Source organism: Musca autumnalis, unplaced genomic scaffold (assembly GCF_047663935.1).
Source record: "Musca autumnalis isolate F117 unplaced genomic scaffold, ASM4766393v1 scaffold_3, whole genome shotgun sequence".
In the NCBI taxonomy this organism is placed as follows: Eukaryota; Metazoa; Arthropoda; class Insecta; order Diptera; family Muscidae; genus Musca; species Musca autumnalis.
The window spans coordinates 83,918,993-83,943,242 of record NW_027411866.1 but is presented as its reverse complement, the minus strand read 5'-3'; the positions used below and the strand labels follow the sequence as shown (position 1 = coordinate 83,943,242).

At 36.4% G+C, this 24,250-nt stretch overlaps 2 long non-coding RNA genes across 2 annotated transcripts; both read left to right on the top strand.

Annotated features, from left to right (window-relative positions):
- Window positions 1-19,280: 19,280 nt before the first annotated feature.
- LOC141399529 (uncharacterized) lies at window positions 19,281-20,237 on the top strand. Its single transcript, XR_012411862.1, has 3 exons — window positions 19,281-19,531; window positions 19,592-19,716; window positions 19,783-20,237. It is a non-coding gene; the product is annotated as an uncharacterized lncRNA (long non-coding RNA).
- Window positions 20,238-20,247: 10 nt separating this feature from the next.
- On the top strand, window positions 20,248-22,129 carry LOC141399530 (uncharacterized). Its single transcript, XR_012411863.1, has 4 exons — window positions 20,248-21,063; window positions 21,140-21,394; window positions 21,445-21,982; window positions 22,041-22,129. It is a non-coding gene; the product is annotated as an uncharacterized lncRNA (long non-coding RNA).
- The last annotated feature ends 2,121 nt before the right edge of the window (window positions 22,130-24,250 follow it).

Here is a 24,250-nt window from a genome sequence, read left to right as displayed (position 1 = left end):
AAAACAATTTAAAAAGCAGATCGAATGAATTATATCGGCTTTCCGTCGATTAAAATAGAATACTAAAACTTAGATCCCATATTTCCCCGCCTGTGGTGGAGAAATATGGAATACTAAACCAAAATCTGATTAGATATCTCACTATCACTACTTTTCACTATGGTACTTATCTGCACTGCTCCATGATGTATCGGCCATAACTGGAATGTATTGGTGATGGATACTGCCTGGTTACTGGTTCTGATTGGATTCCAGGTTGGTGGTGGTGGGGGGTTTTGCCTTTTTGGTGAAACGTAATCTTGATGGAAATTCTAGCTGCCAGCCACACAATCGCCTGGAGGTGCACGGATTGCGAAATCCAATGGAAATATCAAATTACAAAACGGGCGGAAAAACTCCAATTGGTCTGATGAGAATGGCATAACAGACTCAACGATGTTGCTGGGTTTGTTATTTCTCAGACTGGATGCCAAATATTTTGTTGTTGTTTCAGGCTAGAGTGGAATTTGCCAATTAAAATGTCTTGAATTGCTACGGCTTGGTGGTATTTGCCGAGATTTAAAACAAATAGAATTCGTGAATGGTTTTGTGCTCGGTGGTTTTGTCGGGGTTTTAAAATTTTGCACATTAATTCGGCTTGATAATTTTAGCCAAAATTGTCATTGCACAATTGTCAACGGCGAAAAGTTGGTGGTAATCCCAAAAAGCTTGTTGATTTTTCAGCATTTATAATTGCAGACGGTGTCTGCATATATTATCCACAGAAAAAGACACACGGAGGGATGATGGTGGAAATTTTACAAAATGGCTGCACCTCGTGTTGCAAATTTCATTAGCAGGTTTGCAAAAAGTACACCCACCAAGCGGTCAGCCTCATTCCCTACCGTGTGTTTGCTGTAAAATTGCAAAAAGATATTAAATTGTATGCCATTCTTTTCGGCGTTTAATTTGTCCTCACCTCTATCGTTTATTGATAGACAGCAGAATATTTTGCAAAAATGTAATGGTCTTTTTGCGTACAAACACCGGCACTTTTCACGAAATTAAATTTTATGTGCTGCAATTCACTTTATCTTAACTTGCAAAAAACCACGAAAATTGATGTTGCCGGCACGAAAATTCTTTTACAATGCCGCCATGATGCAAATTTTTCGGCTGCAACGATCGATGACAGCCGAGAGCAGTGCTGGCAATCTATTAAATTCGTACTTTTTGACAACCAGCTGATTAGATACAGCCCTGGTTGGTTCTTTATGTATGGCGCATGTAAAAAAAAATTTCATCGGATGGCAAACAGAAATCCATCGGATGACATAACAAACCCGAACATGTTATCGGAGGCCCGCCGAAGGTAACTGATTCGGGAAGTCAACCGATATCATGATCGTGGGGAAGAACTACGACCCTGAGACAGAAGCCAGAAGAAATAGAAGCCGGGCAATTACTTAGTTGGCACCATATGTTGAAGGTCTTTCGAGTGGTAGACCCCTACTTTCCGTCCTTGTAGATCTTCAATTTCATATAACGAAGTCCCTACCTTCTGAACAACTCTGCACTTGACAAACTTTTGACATAACTTCGAGTTAATAGGGCGCGAAGCGTCACTCAAATCGAAGTTCCTCCTAAGTATTTCCTGTCCGGGTTTGAAACTAACTTCACGTGCTCGAGTGTTGTACCGTGCCGCGGATTTTTCATAAGAATCGTGAATTTTCTGTTTAATCGTATCTCGGGCTAAATTTAAAAAATCATGTTTCGAAATTATTTCAACTGTGCCGTCCTCTAAGACCCCTAGTTTTCGTGCCATATCGTATTCGCTCGCGTGTTTGATCATGTGCGTGCCGAAAAGTGAAAAGTATGTGTAAACCCGGTTGTGGTGTGTAACGTGGATCTTAATGAACATTCGATTATGGATAAAAATCTATCCCAATCCTTCTGATCCTCAGAAACGTACGATCGAATCGCCGCGATAATGGTCCGGTTGACCCTCTCGGACGCATTCGCTTGGGGCGAATGCACCGCGTTTCGAATTTGTTTACAACCATACTTGTTTAAAAATGAAGTTAATTCGGACGAGATAAACTGCTTTCCATTGTCAGAATGGACTAACTGTGGCACCCCGAATTTATGGAAAACTTCGGTTTCCAAAAATCTAACAACATTTCGCGAATTTGCTTTGGTCATCGGTTTTAAGAGGACGAATTTTGTCAAGTGGTCCAAAACAATAAAAATAAATGCATTGCCTATACGGGATCTCGGAAAAGGTCCGATGAAATCAATGTAAATCTTTTGCCACGGTCTATCAGTGACAGTCTCTTTTCCCATTCTCGACCTCAATATTTTGTTTGGAGCTTTTGTCTCCTTACAAACAACACAACGATTGATAAAGTCCCGAATAGGGATACGCAGTGAAATGCAATAATCGGTTTTTCGATTATTCGGTTTTCGTGAAAAACTTAAAACTCGATTTTCGGTTAGTCGATTATTTGAGAGTGTTCTAAAAGTCGACTTTCGATTAATCGTTAACCGCCGAAAACCGATTATAATCGACCATTTTCGTTGATGCGATCCGTGATGGTTATATGTATAAAAAAGTGCCGTCAATTATGCGGTTTTAGCACACCCAATAGTCAACTACGACTAATAACCGATCACGATTAATAGTAGCTACGAATAATGATTGACTACGAATAATAGTTCACTCCGTCTTCCGAAAGTCAACTAAGAATAATCGATTATTCGGTTTCGCTCAGTCAATAGTCGACTACGAATTTTGGAAATTTTACGGTTAATAGTCGATTAATCGATTAACCGAAATCGATTTTACGTATCCCTAGTCCCGAATTTGTTTTGCCATATTTGGCCAAAAGAAATACTGTCGAAGTGAAGCGATTGTTCGACCTATACCACAATGACTTGAAGACGTGTGTGTATTAGCAATGAGTGTCTCGGTTAAACCGGTTGGAACCCATAATTTCCAGATAAAGTTTTCGTGTATTGGCGTGCCGTCAGACGGAAGTGTCTTTTTGTAAACGAAATTGTCAGAAACTTTTAAATCGGGAAGACTATCTTGATTTTCAAGAACCGTCGCGATCAATTGTAGATACTCTTCGCTTTTAAAATCGGATGAATTTAAGTCAATCAAAGGCTCTGTGTCAACAAACATATTGATTTCGTCCAAATGAACACGGGATAAAGTATCGGCGACTACATTTTGTGACCCTTTTCGGTGCTGGATGTCAGATTGAAAGCTTGCAACTTCAAGCTCCATCTTGCCAACCGTCCGCTGAGATCCTTCTGTCCCATCAGCCATTTCAACGCGCTGTGATCCGTCACGACAGTGAATGGCATCATTTCAATAAACGGGCGAAATTTCTTTATCGCGCTAATGACTGCCAAACACTCCCGCTCCGTCACACTATAATTCTGTTCTGCTTTGGAAAGCTGCGCAGAATGAAAGGCGATGGGACGTTCCAGACCTGCAGCATCCAGTCAACCGACATAACCGTTGGGCTGCATTGCACAACCCGAACGGCATGACGGTAAATTGATAGTGTGGTCTCCCCGGCACTGTAAACGCAGTCTTCGGACGGCTGTCGACTGCAAGGGGCACCTGCCAAAAAGCGTCTTTGAGGTCTATACTGGATATGAAATAGGTGTCTTGAAGACGACCAAGTAAGGCATCAATAAAAGGCAAAGGGTACGCATCTTTAACCGTGACTTCGTTCAACTTACGTGCATCTAAGCACAGTCTATTCTTTTCACCACGACGAATTAAGGTGACCGGAGAATTCCAGGGAGAATTACTGGGCTCGATAACCCCCAAGCTCAACATACGATCTAATTCCTGACAGATTAATGACTCTACAGCTGGAGACACTGGATAGTGGCGCTGTTTAATTGGGACTGCATTCCCCGTATCTATAACGTGTTCTTCTAAATGTGTTTTTCCGAAACCATATTTCTCGAAGTCCTTAAAACTTTCTTTAGCCTTTTCAAGCATGGCTATTTGGTCGTCAGATAAAGAGTGCATATCAGAGTCATTAAGTACAGAAGTGATCTCGAGGCTGTTTATGAGCTTGGGTGCTATGTTGAATTCCTTCCAAAAGTCGACGCCACAGTACATGGAATTCTCCAGATCCGGAATGAGATAGACATCCATTGTCTTCGTCTGGTTATCAAAAGTAAGCTGAACGGTAACTTTCCCTGCACAAGAAACACCATGACCACTGGCAGTACCAACACTGCACTTATAAACCGGAATAATTTTCAATTTCAATTTGTTAATCAGAGATAAACAATCTTTGCCTAAGCAGGTTACGGTAGCTCCGCTATCGAATAAGGCTAACACTGATACACCATTCACAAAAAATTCCCTAAAAGGACGAGGATCATTAGGTCTGAAATCGGAAAACGTGGTAGAGGAAACCGAAAGTCGCTTAAGACGTCGCAGTCTGTAACGTTCACGAGCTTTAAGGATTCTTCTGGAAACAAAAACGTCAGATTTATACGTAATTTCGGAGTTGAAAATACGCTCTCTGGTCTTCAGATAATTTGCCATGCGGATATGAAAAGGCAAAGTCAAATCAGGTTTGGTTTTGATAATGTTGTCGGAAAGTCTGGGTAGTACACTACATTGATTAAAAAGGACTGGATCTGTTGAAGTGGAAACATTAGTAGGACCTAGTCAGTCCACTGTCTGAGTTGAGATTGACTCGGACTTTGCAACATTGGGACGACTAACCTGTTTGCAGTTATTACATTGTGGAGTGGTAACACCGGGCGATCCACAGCGGAAACAAAATACTGAACGGTGAGAACTAGAGCAGTTCTTAAAAACGTGGCCATTGCTGCCGCAATTCCAACACCGTGAAGGCTCATTTTTGGAAACACCAGGCTTCTGCCGTAAACGCAACTCCTCGACATCATGTACAACCTCATCAAAATCATAATCATTAATTTCATTCACCATTCGAGTGGGTTGGCTGGTCCTAAATCTCAATGACGATTCCCTTTCAAGAAACTCTTCAGCTTTTCTAACTTCATTTCGGAATTGTTCAACAGAATAAAAAGTACCACTAAAAGTTAAATGTGCAAGTCGGGGTTTCAGTCCAGCTTTGAGAATGTCTGTAACTTCAAAATCTTTCAAAGGTTCCCTTAATTGAGTACGCAGATTATTTATAGCGTCTATATATTGTGTAGCAGACTCATCTCTACCCTGCTTTCTGTCCATAATCTGCCTCATCACATCAAGATTTGATTGAAAACGCTGGAATTCCCTAACTATACACAGCTTTAAACTCTCCCAGTTCAAATTTGGATATTGACGGATCAGACCCCCAGTACCATTGACAAGGACGGCCTTCCAATAAATGATGAAATTCATCAACCAATTCTTGTTCTGGGCAGCCATAACTATTTCGAAGCCTTTCTACTCGAAAGATGAAATCTTCGACATTTGGTGTCTTTGGGGTAGCATCAAACTTAATGCCCCACTTACTGAGATATGGATACCTGTAGGCCTATTCTGTAACTTTTATCGATTAAAAAGTTGTTAACATTTCTTTTGTTTTTGTAACAACTACAAAACAAACAAATGAAATTGTTGTAAAATAAACAATGAGTAAAGTTGTTAAAAAGTTAGAGAATAGGTACCCTGGGCCTACTAAAATCTTCCCTATTTCTATTTGGAACTTCCTGGTTTCTACTACCCGATCCTGCATGTCTGGTATCGGTTTGTAGTGTTGGCAAATCATGAGGCCAATCAATGCTTTGAGAATGTGGTTCTTGTCTGTTAATAGGATTAACTGGAGGAACTGAAGATTGAAAAAAAACAGCTTGAACTGCAGCAGCAACCGCTTTCTGCATTTCCTTTTTCATGGTTTCAACCATTGATGCTTGGGTGGCCTCTAAGGCGGACTGAACTACCTCAAGAACTCCTGTGCTACTAAGCCTATCAACCTGATCTTCATCATTTCCACGAATAGTCAAAGGGCTAAAGGAAGGTCTAGTAATTGTGCTTGGTTGCTCATTTACTTGCGAAAGAGTAGGTGGACTTGCAAATTCGTTTGGTGTTGGCGGTTCATTGCCATCAGCGCTGGCAGGGATACCAGATTCAGTACCTGGTTCTGTTCCAGCAGCTTCTCCTACTGCCTGACTTGTCGACCTTGTAATAATACCGTAAGTTTTTGGCTTAGCACCTGTAGCAGGCTGCATGATGTCCCACAAATCAACAAAATTTACAAAAAAAAGTAGTACAAGGGCAGTCCAACAAGAAATTTCAATAAAAAGCTCAAAATCCAAAAATGTCTTCTCTAATTGACCGTCAGATTTTCAAAAAGGTAGGTATGATACCATAAATTCAAAAAAAAAAACATACCAAAGATATATAGATGAAACAGTCAATCACGGTCACTGCCTTAAGGTTCCGAAAAGTCCAATATTGAAAATCTCATACGCAACAAAACACAACCAGAATACTGAATGGTTACAACAGGTCAGATATTTCGAAAAGAATCGAACCAAAAAAAAATCTAAATCTTGCAACGTTTCTCAAAACCAGAACAAAAGCTCAGAAATTCTGTAAAACAGAATAAATCGAGGCAACAAATTATTTTCTCTAGGCTGTGGTAGATCAGTATGAATGTTTGTAAGTCCGGGTAAAATTAGTTCGAATAATATTCGAATAAATAGTCTTGGCTGGTAAAAGGAAAATAGAACTTCGATAGGCTCTTCAGTTCTCTTCGCCTACCCCTATTGTTCTATGAGGTAAACTGTTCAAAACGTAGGAGTGATTGTTGCCGGTTAGAATTTCCTCAAAGAGTTTCTCGAGGTCTCTTCAATGTATCTTTAGTTAAGCATAGAACGGCTTTCTAAAGATACACTGGGAAATCGACAACCAGACAACAACCAGTCCTACGGAAAATGCTCCAACTCAAGGTTGAGCGCTGCCGTCCGAAGGCTCTCCAGACTAACCGCCCCTACAACCTTAAGGTACTTCAGCTGACCTCGAGTCGAACTGAAGACCAGTCTTCGGGTACAGTTAGTCCAGTTCTGTGTACACCCTGTGTGTACCTGAAAACAAACATATAATATATGGCCTCTATGCCTATATATTTTTTAGATTAAGAACTAGCAATCGGTAGTTTGAGCCTATCAAACCCCTCCTGCAGTCTTTAAAAAACAAAGAGAAAAACAAAGTCTTGAGGGCGACGACCCTATGATCCAAAATATTTTGATCAGAATTGTGATCCTACCGTAGATAATCCAGGCAAGGTGTATAGTAAAGTAGCCGAAGTCCTTTACTGTCAAAGGGTTCAAAAAAAAAAAACGGACAAAACTAACCAGCGAAACTCAATTAAAATCCGAAAGGTTTCAACACGTCCCACGACGAAGCTCTATATACAAATCTCGAACCGGAAACAGGAACAAGACGTTGTGCCAAAAAGCCTAATTAGTGCAGGTGCCAGATAAAAACTACTATGTCTTAAATATGCCAACAAACGAATAAAATTCAATAATTTTATCTCAAAATTTCTTAAGAAAATTTTCAAAAAAAAAAAAAATAGTGTAGGTCAAAATTTGTTCATAAAACGTAAAGGTAGTTAGTAGAGGATATTCCCAAGCCAAAATAGAATTAAAACAACAACAAACATTAACTCGTTTACAGCTTAAACGAACATCACCTAAACTCATATATGCTATTCGTTATATTGATGGTGTCTATAATCAGGACATATCTAACATCGCAAATTAATCGAAAACCATAGACGTGTCTAGCAATAATGACTATATGTTGTCAATGCCCTAATTGAAAATTGCTTTTATCTACTTGGTAGCAAATTCGAAGGTTCTCATATAAGTAACCATTGAAGACTACTAAATAGTTTTCTAAAAGGTGAAATCTTAGAAATGATTGTACATTCCATTCCTGTTATGCTGCATATGGGAGTTATAGTGTAATAGCAACCCATGACACATAACCAGAAACTTCTAAAATGTTAGCAAAAACAAAAAAAGCTTTACGTTGGGCGCCATCTGTAACATGCGATACGAGAGCGACATCTGTTTCTATACCTAGGTGGAAGTGGTAGTCTTATTTGGAATAGCTCCGGCTTTATTCAGTCGGTTCCTCTCGACCATGTACAAAAATAAAAGACATCATCAAAAGAAGTATCACATACACATTAGATGTTGTTGTTGTGCTGTAAAAGAGTGTTGTTGTAGGGTACCTGTAGGTGGTGTTAGGTACCGTGCCCTCCCTATGGATTTAGTATTAAATCCGCTTATGGATCCCCATATAAATACGGAGACCCCCATAAATTCCTTTGGCTGGATAACCCTTCTACCTTACCTTTTTAGAATAATTCAGAACATGTTAATTGAGAAATCCTTAAAGATATTCATTTAAATTCATTTGGGGTTTTATTCACAAAACGCTTTTCTTAAAGCTAAAAAAATGGTTTCTCTTTAAGAGTTGACTATATATAAAACTATTTTGGATATAATTTAATGACATAGATCATATACATCTAATAAAGATGTAGAAAATCATGGGTGTTTATCCCTGTCTCGGTGCCATTATGCACCATAAACAAGAATGTACAAAAGAAAAAATATTAAATAAAAAGGGTAACCTAGCAATTGAGCTCAAGAACCAGGAGATAATATAGTATAATCCAAAAGACTTATGTTAAAGAGAGGGATTCACACACTAGATATTTATAGTTAAATGCTATTAGTAATAATAAATGTGGTCATAAAAATTTATAGCGCGTATAATTTCACGCTTAAAAATATTTATAAAATATTTATAAATCTAGGCAACAATATAAGATTTTATATCATGTATTAATAAGCGTAAACTATGCAAAATATTTCTTGCAAAATACTATATATTCCTGCGGCCTTCCACGCGCAGTACACGCAGAGAAAAAAATATGTTTGATCCAACAATATTCCAAGAGCAAAATATGTATTGTTAACATATTGTTGGATTCCTCATGTAGTATTGTAAATCCAAAAATAGTTTGTGTCAACTGAACAATATTTCTCTCTTTTCTTCGAAAATTTGTTTCTCTTCTCTCGCTATTCGATGCCGTGTTGAAAAAACAATTCTGGTGAGTTGTGGTGTGTTTGTATGACATGCTGCCTTTACCTTTGTTTTTGTGTGTATGTACTTGTGAGACTCTTGTTTTTATTTGTTTCTGTTTTGTTTCATTCTTCTTTCCTTTTCATGTTTGTTATGGTGTTTAATTATTCCTTATGTTGTGGTGGGTTCTTGTGGCTTTTTGTTTGTCTTTGTTGTCAGCCAATGCAGCAAACCATGTATTGTGTTCATCAATGATTGCAATATTATACGCGACATTTATATCCAAGTTATGCGAAAAGTGTATATGAGAAGTATATGCACTCAAATCAAAAATTTCTGGGCTGGTTTTCTGTATTGACAATACTTTTTGTAAACAAAATTAGATTATGATAGTTCCTACAATCGGTATTGTTAACGATTTTAACAATATTGCGGAAATTCGAAAGTTGTTTTTGTTTTCTATGTTTGGAACAAAAGATGGTATTTTTGGATTTGGATTACAATGTTTGAACAAAACAAATACATTTTTGGAACCAAAACATATATTTTTGTTCCAACAAAAGCGAAAAATATTTTTTCTCTGCGTGTAGGACAGAATTTGTTTAAGTGTTAAACACCGGAAAAAAAATATTAATATTAGAAATCGCCAAAATTTCTCTTGAAACGGAAAAGTGGTTCAACTCGCCTTTTATTATTCAAAAACTATTGAAACAGCCTTTGATTTATTGGTATTATTACCAGAAAACGAAATAAATATCAAGCGTGCATTCGGAACCATAAATTTAAATTGAGATAAAATCATTAATCAATTAGATTAGTACCTGCTCTCATAAAAAAACGCCACAATTCGATATTTATTTCGATTTCTACCTCAAACAAAAGCACAGGCTGAACCGTTTAAAAATTCTGACACAAGTTGCGGGTTATTTCGAAATAAAAAAATTTAAAATTTTCTACTGCATAGGAATCATTTAATTCCAACTATTTATATGTCCAAGTCTTTTTTTTTTAATTTCGAAACAACGCCCAACAATTGCGCGGCTTCACATCAAGAGGGCGAAAGGTAAAACCGAAGATGTTAAAGGAAATTTCGAGAATGCAACTGTACACGTGCTGCACAACCCCGTTACTGCACGTGGATGTGAACCGTTACAAAAAACTGGGCTTAATGCCTACCCTCATGGTCTATTCTTACACTATAGCAAGGCTTATGCATTTTTAAAACAATTTAAAAAGCAGATCGAATGAATTATATCGGCTTTCCGTCGATTAAAATAGAATACTAAAACTTAGATCCCATATTTCCCCGCCTGTGGTGGAGAAATATGGAATACTAAACCAAAATCTGATTAGATATCTCACTATCACTACTTTTCACTATGGTACTTATCTGCACTGCTCCATGATGTATCGGCCATAACTGGAATGTATTGGTGATGGATACTGCCTGGTTACTGGTTCTGATTGGATTCCAGGTTGGTGGTGGTGGGGGGTTTTGCCTTTTTGGTGAAACGTAATCTTGATGGAAATTCTAGCTGCCAGCCACACAATCGCCTGGAGGTGCACGGATTGCGAAATCCAATGGAAATATCAAATTACAAAACGGGCGGAAAAACTCCAATTGGTCTGATGAGAATGGCATAACAGACTCCACGATGTTGCTGGGTTTGTTATTTCTCAGACTGGATGCCAAATATTTTGTTGTTGTTTCAGGCTAGAGTGGAATTTGCCAATTAAAATGTCTTGAATTGCTACGGCTTGGTGGTATTTGCCGAGATTTAAAACAAATAGAATTCGTGAATGGTTTTGTGCTCGGTGGTTTTGTCGGGGTTTTAAAATTTTGCACATTAATTCGGCTTGATAATTTTAGCCAAAATTGTCATTGCACAATTGTCAACGGCGAAAAGTTGGTCGTAATCCCAAAAAGCTTGTTTATTTTTCAGCATTTATAATTGCAGACGGTGTCTGCATATATTATCCACAGAAAAAGACACACGGAGGGATGATGGTGGAAATTTTACAAAATGGCTGCACCTCGTGTTGCAAATTTCATTAGCAGGTTTGCAAAAAGTACACCCACCAAGCGGTCAGCCTCATTCCCTACCGTGTGTTTGCTGTAAAATTGCAAAAAGATATTAAATTGTATGCCATTCTTTTCGGCGTTTAATTTGTCCTCACCTCTATCGTTTATTGATAGACAGCAGAATATTTTGCAAAAATGTAATGGTCTTTTTGCGAACAAACACCGGCACTTTTCACGAAATTAAATTTTATGTGCTGCAATTCACTTTATCTTAACTTGCAAAAAACCACGAAAATTGATGTTGCCGGCACGAAAATTCTTTTACAATGCCGCCATGATGCAAATTTTTCGGCTGCAACGATCGATGACAGCCGAGAGCAGTGCTGGCAATCTATTAAATTCGTACTTTTTGACAACCAGCTGATTAGATACAGCCCTGGTTGGTTCTTTATGTATGGCGCATGTAAAAAAAATTTCATCGGATGGCAAACAGAAATCCATCGGATGACATAACAAATATGGTTCCAGCAAGGTTTGCACAGAACGTTAGATTGTATAGGAGACTCTTCATAAGCATTTTCCAAAGCTAGTACCTGGAAAAGAACCTCGAAGTTAATTGTGCAATACTTTTACGAGAACAAACTCTTACCATAGGATCAAAATATTTCACTGTTATTTCGTAAACGTCGGTACATTCTCCATCGTCTCCAATTAAATTCGGACTCCATTCCAAACATGTTTCACAACAAAGACAACACACTTTGCTTCGCGTATTTGACATGATTTTGTACATACATAAATTGTTTACTTGTTGGAAATTGGTTTGGAGATTAAAATAAGTCAAGTTCAGTCGTTCTTTGACATAGGACAATAGCAATTTTATTATAAACAAAGGCAATCAGCTGATTGGGAGCATTAACAACTTCTATGGCTTATAGTACGTTCACAATGTACTGGGGTTTAGAAAATTCAATTGCAACATCTTTAAAAAATAGCGTAAAGACTACAGAAACAAGATGATTTTTATTCAAATTTGAATGTAAATAAATATAAATTTCTTTATTTTCACATTTTAATGAACAATATATTTGACAGATTGGGTGAAATCATAATCATCTGGCTTTATGACGCATTATCATGGTAGAACAAATACAAGGTAAAGTTAATACCATGGTACAATAATTCTTAGGTAGGCCACAGCTAACAGCTGATTACAATTTTTTTGTTATGGCTTAATCTGTCAAACCCGTGTTGACATGCAGAGTTGATATTTATTATTGATCAACAAATTCAACTCTGTTTTGTTTTCATTTCAACATTTCGTTCTTCTTCTTTGTATACTCATCCGTTATCATTCATCAAAACAATTTTGACGTTTTAAGCCATAGCGACAGGGTTGTATTTTTTGGCGATTCTCATACCTGGCCTACCTATGAATTATTGTGCCATGGTTAATACTACAACAAATACAACTCGAACAACAACCACAAAGGAATTTGTTTTTGTTTGTAACGTTACTGCCAGTTGTATTTGTAAACAAAACAATTTAAAAAAAACTAATAATTTTTCACATTTGGTTCAATACTTTGGAAAACATGAATGAAAATTCGTTACATTTTCAATTTTTGTGTTTCCACATCATTCCACAAAACGCATAAATTCTCGCAGAAAGTAGAATTCTTGCAGAAAAGTTTGGGGTCGCTGGAAATTCATAGAAAAAGGAGAAGCTGTTTCAATGTTTTGTTTAAGAAATCAAAGAAGCACCTCTTCATTAGGGCTTTATTTTTTTAAATTTTAACAAAATACCTCACATATTAACAAACGTTGTATCGCCTCTACAAGCGGGGATTTACTGCGCGGCTTATCGTTCGAACTTGGAGGAGGTTACATATCATTGATATGAAGAAGTCTTTCTGGGAAATGTTTTTTTCCGAATGATATATTTTTTCTCAAAAAATATATGTCCCTAATGTACATCGAAATAGAAATAAATGTATAAAATGTCATATGAAATTTGACACTAACGTTACAACCCAGTTCAGTCAGCTGTGTATTGCTGCTACCTTTTCTTATTCTACCATGACGCATTATGTAGTTTCTTTTTGTCCAGGGCAAGGCATATTCATATAAGGTAAATGCATGAATTACAAAAACTAACAAATTTACAAAAACAACATTGTTGTTATTGAAAATTAATTGTCAAAGATAAATATTGAATAATAGGGTCGTTCCAAAAATTTGTTCAGGAAAAACATAAATACATTTTGAAAATCCTCTAAAATAGAACAAATTTGAATAAAAATGTTAATATAAAGCATTCAGAAGTGTCGTAGGTCATTGTTATTACACGTTTACGGTGAATATAAGAATATTATAGTAGCCAATTTCGAATTTTCAAATTTCATGAGCAGACCCTATTATATTTTGAAAACTAAATTTTCAAAAAAGTAAGAATACAGCTGATTGTCACTTCTACCTTGTATAAATATGCCTTGGTCCAGGGGATTTAATTTGTAAATTCCATTGCATTGTCATCAAACTTAAATTAAGCGCTGTTCCAGAACTAAAAAGTTTTTACAATTTTTACCACTTTTACACATTTTGCGTTCCCGTACACACGTACACGATTTACATATATGAAAATCGTTTACAACTTTTACCACTTTATAAAGTACGGGAACAGGCCAAGTGTTTCATATGTCGATGGTCAGACTAGCACGATTTCAACATGGCGACGTCAAGTTTATAGGCGAGGGGTATGAAGTAGTGAAACCCATGTACATGGTTTTCTGTGTTTGTTATGTTGCCTCTTCTTGTTTTTCGTTGCAAGATTATATCTTCCATTTTCTTTCATTTTTACTTTCTCAAGCAAACGTTAACAACAAAACAAACATAAAAAGATTTAATAAAAACATTTAATTAATGAAATAGTGAAAATTTAACTATTAATTTAATTAATTAATTAATTATTTTATGTTGTTTTTTTGGTTTATTTATGTCTTTTTTTTGTTTTTATTGGTATGAGAAACACAACAAACGCGAATGGTAAAATAAAGAGGACACGCAAAAATCTTAAATTTCACGTTAACGTGTGTGGACACTAACGAAACTTGAAAAGAAACTTTACCGAAATTGGTTTCAAGAAACTGTATGTTTGGTGTTCAGTGTACCCTCTATACTATAGAGTCTATAGTGATTTCGCTCTTTTAACCACAGAGCAAGTAAGAATTACACATGTGCAATGGTATAACTGTTTGTATCATGGTGGAATAATAAGGTGTTACATCGATAACAATAATCGGACCAATTACCAACCCAACCGTCAAAATTTGCGAACAAATGTTGACGTAAAGTAAGTAAGTAAGTAATCTATTTATTGAGACTTATTTTTTTCCGATGACACAAGAAATGTACTGGGAATGATTAGCTTAATTTAGAACTATAGGTGTGTACGATAACTTCGCAAGTGAAAAGTACTTGCAAGCACTCAGCAAGTTCTCAGTAACCTCTCTCCACCAATTTTACTCTCTCGAAGCAAAAAATTTGCAGATTGTTATCGAACAGCAATTTGTAAAAACTTGCAAGAAGTCAGCTGATTTGACTAACAAAAAGAAGTTGGAGGAAAAGATTAAATTTAACAATTGAAGGTGTCTACCATTTTTTTTATTTTCCATTTTTTATACCCTCAGCCTTTAGGCTAAAGAGGGTATTTACACTTTGATACGACAAAAAATGTGCCTCATCGAAATAATGGTTTTAGACCCTAAGTATGTTTGTACGATATCCGTTTCAGACAATTTCGAGTCGATCTAGCAATGTCCGTCCGTCCGTCTGTCTGCTGGCTGGTGCGCACGATAACTCTCGAACGGATAATCGATTCGGTTCAAATTTTGGGTATCGAAATATTTTGTCCAGATTTGATTTAAGTTGGAAGATGGGCCATATCGGTCCACTTCTTCAGGTACCTCCCCCACAAAAGTTAAAAAATTTTCGGAAAAATTGTCTGTACGATAACTCTTGAAGGGAGTAACCGAATTAGTCCATACTTTGCACATCGTGACATTTCTACCAGACATAGATGATGTTCCAATATGGACCCTATTGGTCCACTCTTTCGGGTACCTCCCACACAAAATGTTGCTTAAGTGCAGTTAAAGGCCTGCTCTCGAATCGCTTTGATTTTTGTTGCGGCCACTTGTATTCACTACCCCCCTTTACGACGATATAATTTTTTTCAGGAGGAAGTCCATACTTCCTCAGAAATCAGCACAAAAACTGCAAACAACGCATATAATACATGTGTCGTAGTTGGAGCGCACGATAACTCTCGAACGGATCAACATATTTGGTTCAAATTTTGAGTCTTTCAATATTTTGTCCAAACTTAGTTTAAGTTCGAAGATAGACCATATCGGTCCACTCCTTCCGGTACCTCCCCCACAATAGTTCAAAATGTTTCGCCAAGATTGTGGACATGATAACTCTAGGAGGGAGTAAGCGAATTACTATTGGTAATATTACTTTCAGGCATAGATCGGGTTCTAATATGGACTATATCGGTCCACTCATTTGGGTATCTCCTACACAAAATTTGAAAAAAGTATAGTTTAACAACTCTCTGATCTTATTAATTTGTGATGCAGCAGGTTGCACTTGCGGCCCCTGTTACGACGTTGTATTTTTTTTCGTGGGCAAGTCCATACTTCCTGAGATAATGACCCAAAAAGGTCCAGAAAATCCTACCGGCACCACCTAAACTGGCTAATGTGTAAAATAACCCTTTAAGAGAGAAATCGATTTAGCTCAAACTTTGTAAATTGAAAAGTAAAATTGTAATATATTTAAATTCAGAAAATTAAGTACAACATTTTTAATTACATAGTCTGTAAGGAAAATATACATAGACTAATAAAGAAAAAAATTATTTCCTACAGATTTGTATTAGGTCCGAATATATACTACATCGGATCACTCCTACGGGTTCACCCTACCCAAAGTTTGGAAAAAATGCACTCGTCCTGGGTCATTCTGAATTTTGTTGCAACATGTAGTTTTTTGCGGCTCTTTCCATTCTGGAAAATTTTCCCAACAGCTAAAAAACCTACAGTCAGCTGACTGATACTTTCTTACTTGTTTATTTTCCATTTCCTTCAGGTACCTTCCCCAAGTTCAGGTTCGAATATGAACCATATTTGTCCACTCCTTCGGGTACCTCCCACACAAAATTTCGGATAAGTTAACTTTAAGACCTGCTCTCGAATCACTTTGATATTTTTTGAAGCAACTTGCATTCGCTGCCTCAATTACGATGGTAAAATTTTTTTCAGGGGCAAGTCCATTCTTCTTGAGAAAACAGCCCGAAAGTTGTAAAAACCTCTATGGCACCATACGTAGAGCCACTACACCATACGGAGAGCACGACAACTCTCGAACTGATCAACCGATTTGGTTTAAAATTTGGCCTTCGTCATATTTTGTCCAAATTTAGTTTTTAGTTTGAAGATGGGCAATACCGGTCCACTAATATTTAAAAAATGTCACTAAAATGGTACGCACAATATCTCTTGAACGGGGCAACCAATTTGGTCCACACTTTTGATCTCCTAATATTTTGTCCAAATTTCGTTTAACTTCTAAAAGGGTCCATATCGGTCCATTAGGGTATCTCCGCCACAAAACCTCAACATTCGGGATCCTTGGGAAATGTATACTGATGCTGTTCGTTGTGGTCCTGGCCTCGGTACATAAGGCTGAAATCATTTGTGCCTCTTATGTGACGATGCCCTTATAATTCCCTTTCCAATGAACAAATATAAAACATACTGGAACGCAGTGCGATGATTGGCATAAATATTTATTGATATCGTTGGTCGTCTATATTGTGTTTCTCCTGCTCCATGGATGCACCGCTTTTTGCTGGGATTTGATACCTTTAAAATAAAAAAATAGTCACCATAAACTACAAAATAAGTTATTTTACTTACATTATCGTTTTCCATAATTTATTTAATAATTTTCCCCTTTTTTGTATCTATTAAATTTAATAGCCAAACGTTTGTTTATGTTTTTGCCAAGAAGTCCGCCACAAAACATTCGAAGAATTTAAATCAGCTGGTCAAACTTGCAAATTCTTACAAGAAAAATTTTCCTTGCAAAAACTTGTAAACAAAAGTCTCCAAAACTCTCCAATATTCTCTCACAATTGTCTCCAAATTCTCACTCTTGTACTTTGATTGTCTTATTCTAACACGTTTGTAATGTGAGATGCTACTTGCAAACAATAAGATGAAGATACATACACAGTCTTACATAAGTATACGTACGCCCCATAAATCTCGGGTTTTAGAAAAAGTAATGATATTTATGAAATTCCAAGTACACAGGTTTATTTCGTCTCACTAATAAACAATATTTAATACAACAAAAGTATATTCCATAATATAAATAACGGTAAATTTCACAAAAACCAAAAAATGATACTTACAAAAGTATACATACGCCCCAAGGAAATATGAGTATTATCGTACAATTTATGGAATTAACAGGAAAATTTATACATTTTATTGTTTTGGCGAATGTGTCTGGGTGTCCGAGATATATTTTAGAGAAAAAGAAAATAATTTTTAGGTGTTAAGTGCCGTTATTTAATGCCAAACTTCTTGTATAGCTCGTTAAAGCGGACCCTTGCTGATTTCTTTCCGTTTTAGGTATTTGAGTATACAAAAGCCACAATATTAGTGTCAGATTATAGATTTTGAGATCCTAGAAAGCTTTTTAGTTGACCTTGTGCATAACACACCTTCCTGGGTGTCGATAAATTCACATTTTTCCTAGGATATCTCAGGAAGTTAATAGTTTCCTCGGAATTCTTGGCTCAAATTACATACAGAAGACCTTGAATTGTGTTTAAATATGACGTTATATAATCCTTGGACTCGAATTGAATCAGAAATGTGAAATATTCTGTTAAAAACCTGCTCCCAAAGCATCAAAATATAATCACTACCAAAAAGCATGAAATTTACACTGTGAACAACGTAGTTTTCGTATTATAACCATTACCGTCAATATAGGGTCGGAAAGTATCGGATAATTGTACATTTCTGATTCAATTGGTGTCCAAGGATTATATAACGCCATATTAAAACACAATTCAAGGTCTTCTGTATGTAATTTGAGCCAAGAATTCTGAGGAAACTATTAACTTCCTGAGATATCCTAGGAAAAATGTGAATTTATCGACAGCCAGGAAGGTGTGTTATGCACAAGGTCAACTAAAAAGCTTTCTTGGATCTCAAAATCTATAATCTGACACTAATATTGTGGCTTTTGTATACTCAAATACCTATAACGGAAAGAAATCAGCAAGGGTCCGCTTTAACGAGCTATACAAGAAGTTTGGCATTAAATAACGGCACTTAACACCTAAAAATTATTTTCTTTTTCTCTAAAATATATCTCGGACACCCAGACACATTCGCCAAAACAATAAAATGTATAAATTTTGCTGTTAATTCCATAAATTGTACGATAATACTCATATTTCCTTGGGGCGTATGTATACTTTTGTAAGTATCATTTTTTTGGTTTTTGTGAAATTTACCGTTATTTATATTATGGAATATACTTTTGTTGTATTAAATATTGTTTATTAGTGAGACGAAATAAACCTGTGTACTTGGAATTTCATAAATATCATTACTTTTTCTAAAACCCGAGATTTATGGGGCGTACGTATACTTATGTAAGACTGTGTATGTATATAAACATAAAAGATAAAGTGAGAAGGCTTGCTCCCGGCCTGGACAGTTGCTGGCAGAGCATTTGACGTTTGCCAAAATAAATATTCTCTTAAAATAAATAACAAAAACAATACGAGTGTGTCTGTTTTTAATTGGCAAACAGAGCGGTTACGAATGTAAATAAATAAAAGATACATATAACATCAAAACAGTGAATTGTCAATTACGACTAAGTGCATATAAAATATGTGAATTAATTATTTATCACAGGAAAAACGAATATTCCAAGTAAATGAAATAATAAATAATTGGACTAGTTGTACTACTATATAAAATCACAGTTGAATCGAATTCTCTTATGTAGAGACAATTATAAGTGTAAAAAATTTGTGTAACTTATTCTAGTATTGCATTTCACTAGCATTTCACATTTCTATGGGTGCCCGGACTTGTTTTGGTGTAAAACTGTGGTGTTGTGTTGCCTGGAACGGCCTCAATGATTTCATTCAAGATACCAATTGTGGACAAATAGCGAGTTGATGACCACGAAGTGTTTTTATCTTTGTCATAAATTTCATTCATCAGCACATTATCGAGAGTTGGAAGTTTTTCAACGAATCGCTTTTGGAGGTTGAGAGCATATTGGCACAGTGGTTCCACTCCTGAAGTGTCGTAGATGTAAGCATTAGAAAACATTTTAGTGGGATTTTCATATTTCCTATTTACACATTTTCGTAGAATTTTCCGTTCGAAGATCTCCAACTCTTTCATAACAGATGGTGAGATGGAAAACCAAATTGGAAATCCATACAACAGTACTGATCGAATGGCAACCTTGTAAAGAAGGAGTTTTGTCTTCTGTGGTAAGTATTTGTTTTTAAATAAATATGCAAACGATCCAGCAATTTTTTTCGCTCTTTCTATTGTAGATCTCGCGTGTGAGTTAAATTTAAGTAATTTATTAAAAGTGACCCCGATATATTTCATGGTTGAATTAAAGGGAATTTCAACCCCATCTAGTCCTGATCGTAGCAACTTGCTTTGAGGGACCACTTGTTTTGGACACTTCCCCGATGCGTTCCTTATGCAGATAGCCTGAGACTTAGCTGGATTAATTTTTACGCCCCACTTTTTATAATATTGATGAATAACGTGTAGATGCTCCTCAGCGTAACGCAGGGCTTGCTCTGGGGAACCACTATGAGCATAAATAAGGCAATCGTCGGCATAAAGAATTGCTTTTGAGTACATCGTGGAGTGAGGAAAGTCGTTTAAGAAGATGTTGAAGAGAAAAGGTGCTAAAACGCTTCCTTGAGGAACACCGCTATTGACTGTTCCTTGAAAAGATTTTTCGTTTTTAATTTGAACGAAGAATTTGCGATCAGACAGGTAACTGTACATTATTTTGATTAAGAAGGGATCCACACCCAAATCAATCAGTTTATATACGATTCCTTTGTGGCAGACGGAGTCAAATGCCTTTTCTATATCTAACGATATGGCGACAGTGCAAATTTGATTCATCAAATTTGTTGTAATGTCGTTATGAAACTTTAAAAGAGCGTGCTGTGTTGAATGCCTTCGTTGGAAACCAAATTGAAAGTTAGATATTGGATTTGTAATGAAATCATTTTCCATTTTTTCTTTCAGGACATGTTCCAGGATTTTGCCAAGATTTGATAAAAGTGAGATCGGGCGGTAGTCGGCAACGGTTTCGCTATTGGACTTCTTTTGAATTGGAACTATTTTTGCAAGCTTCCATATTTTAGGAAAGTAACCATTGTTGATGGAATTGTTGCAAATGCATGTTATAATTCGCAGAGCAGTTTCAGGGAATTTGCGTATAACAAAATTTTAGATTCCATCAACGCCGCTTGATTTTTTATTGTTGACTTTTTGAATAATCTCTTTAATTTTTTCAGGATTGGTAAAATGATAATCATCTGGATTAAAAATTGAATTGAATTGACTGTCAAAAGAATAGATGCATGGAGCTGTGGATGTGAGGCATGACGAAATTCTAGATTGTAGAACATCAACTGGAAATTCTGGAATGGTTTCTTGAAAAGAAGATGAATAGTATTGATGGAAATGGTTAGCAATTTCGGAATTGTTGGAAACAATACTATCATTGACTTGTAATTGCTGACAGAAAGGGGATTTCTTTCTACCACTGAACTTATAAATCTCCTTAAAAGCTGACGGGCCAGGTTTGATATTTTGTAGACGATTATTGAATATATTCGCTTGCTCAGTATTAATAGATTCTTTTATAATAACTTTTAGAAGCTGAATTTGTTTGAATAATATACGATACTCACTGCTCATTCTATTTCCCGTTCGATGAAATATCTTCTTTAACTCTTTTTGCCATTGATATTTCACTTTGTATAGTCGTTTTGACCTTTCCGAGAGAGGAAACAGACCAGTAACAATGGATGATTTTTTGCGAGTGGACATCGTGAATAGAGTTGAAGCAGCTGTTGAAGGAATCAATTAAACCATCGATTTCGTCGTTATCGAGATTAGTATCTGATAAAGGTAATATATGCTGAGATGCGTTTTCAAAATCAATGCAAAAGTTCTCCCAGTTTGTATTTTTGTAGGAGATATATGATGGAAGAGCATTCAATATTAAATCAGAACAATCCATTTTAATTGATAACTTCAGCGGGAAATGATCGGAGAATGAAGGTAAAGACGAAATTGAAAAATTTGATGCGGTATTGTCGATTAACTTGGAGCTGATGAGGAAATGATCCAAATAAGATGGTCCATTAGGATAAGATGGTGACGCATCGCATACTCTAATCACGTCTAAAATATTGGACTGCAACCATGATTTCAATAATTTTCCGTTGGAATTCTCTGTTAAATCACCCCATTCCGGATTTCTTGAGTTAAAATCTCCACCGAAAATGAAGCCGTCGTAACTAGTACATCAAGGTCAGCTTCCAGCTGCTGCGCAGGATAATTGCAAGGAACGTATAAGGATCCCAAAACGATTTTTTTTCCGAATTGCGTTCTGTGAAGTTTCAATTTGAATTAAGCATGTATTTATGCCGACATCACTGATGGCAATTTTTGAGTACTGTATGGATTTCCTTATAATAACGGCTACACCAATTGGTGAGAGATCATTAATAATATCGTATCCATCTATTCTAACTTGCCTGTTTTTTCGTAGATGACACTCTTGAACGAATGCCACATCGATGCTGTTGGAAGAAAGGGTTTTTTGCAGATCTATTTGTCTACTTTTATCATTAAGAGATCATATTGCTGCTTAACTTTTTTTAGAATTCGCTTAAATTCTATCTTGGCTTTGGATTTTTCCATGTTTTTAAATTCATCTAAGAATATAGAAATTTCTTGCTCCAGAGTCAGTTCTTCCGGATCCAAGAAATAATTGGCTAGTTTCAAGAAATCATCCACTATTGGTGGTTTTTGGATGGTTAAATGGTTGTCATTGTGTCTAAAATGACTAGAAAAGATTATGTGGTGTTGCGGCCATACTAACAGCCTTAACATTTCTGATGGCGGTGGCTTTTTCTTCCTGCATCTTGCTAATTTTGCTTCTTTTAGCTGCGATGTATTTTTTATAAACTGGACAGCCCTTAAAATTCGCAAAGTGTCCAAATGCTTGGCAATTTATGCAATATGGTTTTTCTGTGTCAGATTGTACTCTCTGACAGTTCCCTGGTTCGTGAAGTTTGTCACATTTAATGCATTTATACGCCGAATTACAGTTGCGGGAAGTATGTCCCCACCGTTGGCACCTATGGCATTGAGTTTTGCTATTCCTTCTTTTGGGTTTTTCCCAATAAACATTCTGCAACCATATTCTCTTAATATGGGAGATATCACCAAGCTTTTTGCCTGGTAGCAAGGAGACTAAAAATAAGCCAGTGTCATTTCCCTTCTTTATAGAATGTGGAGTAGTAAAATTCCTTACTGATGCCACAGTTTCTGGGACCAATAAGTCTAGCTCGGCTTTAATTTCATCACCGTCCTTGTAAGAATACAGGCCTCTTAAGATTAAGCCAAACTGTTTAAATTCTTTTGGAGTGAAAGAATATGAATGGATACCTTTCTCTCTCAGAAGGGCCATCATAGAAGAATGTACATTGGGATCTGCAAAGTACAATTTGCTTTTGATTTTATTAACATTTTTCACTCTAATCCCAGATTCTGGGACAGATTCCCTAAGGGTATCAACAAGTATCTTGATGTTGACATTGAATACAAAAATGGGTGGACACCATTTTGTTTTTGGTTGTGGTTGTTTTCTATCATTTGGTTGGATAGGTTTTGTTTGCGTTTTATTAGCAGCAGTAGTGGAATTCTGTAACTCATTTTTCGAGTTACCGACAAAAATCGGTAACATTAAAACGCAAAATTATGAATGAAAAGTATCACTAAAAGTTGACAGCACTGTTGCTATTGGTAGAATTTAGCAACAGCTTTATTTTGGTTGTTAACTTACCGAAAAGTTTCGTTAATTACCGAAATTATAAACATTTTAATTTTAACAATATTTGTCGGTAACTCGAAAAATGAGTTACAGAATTCCACTACAGTGGGACATTGTATATTAATGTCAGTTAATACGCTGAGAATACCAAACCTGTTATTATCCTGTGGGTCGTGATTTGCAAGCTTTTCCTTAAGTTCAGAAATGCCGATGTTTAATGGTGAAATCTTCCTTTCAATTCGCAGTCTCTTGCGTTCATTTGCATTGCTAGGAATTGTTGTTGCTTTATATGGCTGAGCAACAAAATCAGTGTTGGTGGAAGTTGACGCCTCCTCTTCCGCCACGTCATACTCCATATCCGGTAAAGATGCAGGCATCATTCATGCACAATGATGCAATTTTGATGCCCACAAGGTTGAAATTTCCAATGAAATTTTAATTTAAAATTTGATTTTCTTTCCGCTCAAAAACAATACGTCCAATTTGTTTCAGTGTTGCCAGAGTTTTTTTTTCCAAATGTTGACGTTTGGTGTGGTAAATGGCCCGATTATTGTTATCGATGTAACACCTTATTATTCCGCCATGGTTTGTATTAGAGTTGTATAGTTCATGAACGAACTAGTTCAATTGAACGATTCATTGAAAAGAGCGTATGAACTAGATCAGTGGATATAGTTCATAATAGTTCACTGAACTATAATCAGTCGGTGACCGTGCTATCAACGAACGATTCACAATCTAGTTCAACATGTCGTTCACAAATATATAAAGTGACGGCGTCGTCTATCTTAAAGGCCGCGGCACATACGGTCCGGAAAACATAAAAAGAAACACACACGCACATAGCTTCTACGCAATGACAATTTCTACCCACACACACACACAACATAAAATTTTTTGCCAGCCACCTAAATGAAGGATGT